This window comes from Cryptomeria japonica, chromosome 1, assembly GCF_030272615.1.
Source record: "Cryptomeria japonica chromosome 1, Sugi_1.0, whole genome shotgun sequence".
In the NCBI taxonomy this organism is placed as follows: Eukaryota; Viridiplantae; Streptophyta; class Pinopsida; order Cupressales; family Cupressaceae; genus Cryptomeria; species Cryptomeria japonica.
The window spans coordinates 465770167-465774846 of record NC_081405.1 but is presented as its reverse complement, the minus strand read 5'-3'; positions in this window follow the sequence as shown (position 1 = coordinate 465774846).

The window sequence follows — 4680 nt, the reverse complement described above, 5'->3', positions numbered from 1 at the left end:
GAAATTGCAAGGGATTATAATTTATGACACTGCATAATATATAATATATATTATAATATTGTCCAAGGGGTTGAGCTTAACTAGCTAAAACATTGGGTTCTCACTGTGGAGACCCGAGTTCAATTCCCAATAGGGACATTTGAAGTGGAATTCTAAACTGTGACTCTTGGCCTTCCATAGGATGGGGAAGGTCGTGGGGTCAATCTAATCAAACATAATAATAATAATAATTCAAAGATATGTAATGGGGATGGGGCCCCCTACTATGTCCCCACTGGTTCATAGCTCCAATCAAAAGCTATTCAGGCTTCGGCCAATTACTGATCAAAAATATATATAAATATATATATATATATATATATATATATATATATATATATATATATATATATATTTATATATATATATATATATATATATATATTTATATATATATATATATATATATATATATATATATATATATTTATATATATATATATATATAATAATAATATTTATAATTTATATATTAATATACATATTATAATAAATATAATATTTCACTATATTTATAAATATACATAAATATAAATGTATTATATTATATATATATCTTATATAATTGGATTATACTAATATTGCTTTCTTTAAAATAAATTGTAGACAAGGGGTTTGGTCCCATTTATATGGATTCAAATAATTTTTACATAGTTTTTCCATCACTTCCCCTAAGAATGCTTGCAAAAAGGGGACAAATTGTATCATGTGCTAATAGCAAAACCAACTAGCTCCTATTCATACAAAACATATAATGTGATTATTTTTGTGACTGTGTATTTACATATATCGCTATCCTAACAATCATTCCATAGATTAGTCAATCAAGAAATATTTTCATCCCTAATAAAATCCTACAACTAGTCAAGCCCCTCATCCAAAGCAAAACTCAAAATTCTTTTGAGAAATAGAATGCACATCCTAACATTTAGATTATGTCATGACAGGGAAGAGTGCATGTTGGTGAAGATGAGGGGATAGCACTCGATCATTTGTTCAAGAATACATAGAACGTAGAATTCTTATGGTAGTTGAATTCCTCCTCCCTTCATGATCATCTCAATAACATTCTTCACCTTGCCCAAAAATTGCTTTCAAATGAGCCTTTTGCATAACTTCTTCATTGAGTTCAATATTTCCCCCACAACCACAAATGAGGCCAAGAACATGGATGAAATGTTTATGTTAACCCTATGCTTATGGTCAAACTTCATGAAAGGGTCTCCTAACACCCCTTTAATTGTTTGGAGAATTAGCCTATCTTGGATTTTGAAGACACTCTTCAACCTTTTCTACCCAATCTCACCTAAAAAAGCCATTTGTTTGTGAGTGCGTGTCATTTGGATGGGTGTGTCCATTTTAACAATTCTGCATGCACTTACAAATAGTACCGTGCCAAGTATTTAAGTTCAAATTAATAAAGGAGGAACATAATTTAGGACACCTACCATTTATTACTCTCATAGGAATATCTATATATCCCATCCCCCACTGCTTCAATTGCACCATGATATGATTTTACAATTATTTACCTCATATTGTTATTAATATCTCACATAGGAAGGAAAATGTTAGCCTACAACCTTCGTGAGAGCCAACCTTGTTGCCAAGCTAACTCAAATTATGATGCAAGGGATCTAGGGAGTAGGGATTGTGCAATGCAAGATATGATGGTGAGAAAGAAAGTTCCCATCCTTTGAGTGTATATCCCTAATCCAAATCTAGGCACCTCATAATTAGTGTTAAATGTCATGAGTATTCACATCAACCAAAGAAACCACTCTAAGTCATGTGATTGTACTAAGCTCAACAATTGTCTTGTTGGTGGATAAGTCATCCTCACAGTTCCATCCTATTTTGATGTCAATAATTTTGAATATTTATATCTTCAAGTGCATGTATTAAACATGTGTCTAAGACACCACATGCATTGTTTCAATTGGTTTGAATTGTGTCTTTTTTTTTTTGGTAGGTAATAGGCCGAAGCTGCATTATTTTGAATTATTGTTATTATTAGATGTCCCTATTGGGAATTGAACTTGGGTCTCCACTGTGAGAACCCAATGTTTTAACCAGTTAAGCTCAACCCCTTGGATTGAGATAATTTGAATTGCATTTGTAGACACCTAAAATTGTCATGTCTAATTAAATAAATATTTTATTTTATTTATTTAATTATCTAAGCCTAATTCTTCTATTAATTAAATAAATATTTATTTATTTAATTAATTCATCTATCCTCTTCTAGCTTTATTTCTCATTTAAATAAATACATTTATTTATTTAAATTATCATTTTCCTAAATTAAATAAATATTTTATTTATTTAATTGATCCCACTTCTTCTATTAATTAAATAAATCTTTATTTATTTAATTAATTCATTAGCCTTTTCTACCCGTGACACATGTCATTCATCTCTTAATTCATACACTACCTACCCCTCTCATTATTTTATTATTTCTTTTACCTACCCTCTAATCATAGCCGACCTCCTTTTACACCTCTCAATCTTATCCCTCCATTTCATATTGTGTCTTCTATATAAGGAGATGCTTCCTTCATTATCAAACCCTAATAATGCATCCTAATGACCTAATGACCTAACTACTTGATCAATTGACTACACTACGATCCTACTTGCAACCACATTCCATTTTTTGTTGAGCTCTTGTGCACATAAAATCTGAAGAACAAATATATCAAGCAAGATCAATGGAGATAGGAAGAATGGAGATCAAAACCCTATTGGACATGTGATGGTATAATCTTTGTGATTTCATGTGATTTGCATTGTCTTAGGTAATCTTCATATGTTATGGTGGATCTTTGTTGATTGTTAGGCTAGGGTTTGGTGGTTGAATTCATTTAGCCTTTCAATATTGTTATTATTGTTATCCATTTTCACCATATACATTTTGGCATGCCCGGTGGGACTCTTGTCCCTTTGCATTTGACCCCTTGTTGCAGATCTTGTGTTTTTGAAGTTGCAGATCGGACATTTTCGGCAGCATTTTTTGGTATTTTCGCATCTGCGCACTTTCGGATCACGTTTTTTATTTTCAGGCGCGTCTGCGACAACTGGATCCACGTCTGTGTTGTGTCAATATTTTATTTTGCAGGTTCCAGGGAGGCGCGTCTGTGTTGGGAAAGAGCGTCTGTGATTTTTACTCGCGTCTGTGTCTCACAAAACCGCGTTTGTGTCTCAGAGTCGCGTCTGCGTAGGGGGTAATCGCGTCTATGTATTGCCTGTTCCAAAATTTTAAAATTTTAGTGATTCAGTTTTCGGATTTTGCATTTAGGGTTTCAGATCTGGTTTATTTTGAGCTAACATTTGCAGATCTAGCTAACAAAATTGGTGCAGCTTGCCTTGGAAGTTAAATCATTTGGTTGAAGGCCCCTATTTTCACAAAGTCTTTTGGGTTTTAAAATTTACCTAACTTGTGTGTTTGCAGGAAGGGGTGATTATTTCAAACAACCCAAACTACTATTAAATCTTTGTTGCAGGTCCTTGGCAAGGGTTTTTGGATTTTTATTGTGTGCCTTGTTTTCATAGACTAGCAAACACTTCCATTGGTGCACTAAAATTTGAATCATTGTCTTTTGTGTCTTGAGCAATAGGCTCTTTTTGTTTAATCTTTAGAGGGTCTGTCTTCCCGTGTGGTCATTAGGACTACTAGTGAGAAGAGAACGACCCAAGTGGTAGCAAAAGAAAAGACATCTTCTTCAAAACCACTATAAATAAATGTATTCATTGTGAAAACTATGAATAACATGTGCTGATTAGTTCATACCTACACTATGTCTCCCCATAAACCCGTTTGATCAAATTTATTTGATCATTTGTAGGGCGTAACCCCTACCGGATGGGAGCCTTCTGTATTTACAGAGCTGAAAGTGCCGCATGTATGGCCACACGAGCGGATGCCCTTACTAGCACCATTTTGTTTTAGAGGCCCAAATCCTTCTAGTTGTTGGGGCAGGAGGTCGGACCTCTGGTAGCGGCCCACACACATACGGTTCTTAGTAGAGATACAAAGTTCGCCATGGGGAGTTTTCATGGGGACTGATGCTTGGCTGACCCGAGAAGTGAGTGCCGAGGGTGGAGCTAGTGAGGTCAAGCATCTAAGTATCCGCTCTGAATAACGTAGCCTCGGGGGTAAAACCCCATGTGGGATCAACAACTATTGTCTTGGCCAGCCATAAGAATTGTGCTTGACTTATTTTAAACATTCAAACATTCAAGACCAAACAGCAAAACAGTGTGTCTTTTGTGTCTTCAAGTGTATGCAAAACAATTTTACATCAAACAACACACTTTTCTTGGAGTCATTTTGGAGTCTAAACATTTGCAAACATTAAGCCCTCATCAACATTGTGTCCTCTTGTCACGAAAAACAGTCAAACAGTCAGATTTGGTCACAACAAAACGACTTCACAGATTGGAAAAAATTGCACAAATTTTACAGAAACGCGTATGTGTCTGTTTTAACCGCGTCTGTATTGTATAGGCGCGTCTGTGAAGGGCAGAATAGAGTCTGTGTTTATAACAGCGTCCGTGTTGAATAGAAACCCGTCTGTGTCGGATAACCGCGTCTGTGCAGTATACAGTCGCATCTGTGTCCAGAATTGCAAAAAATTT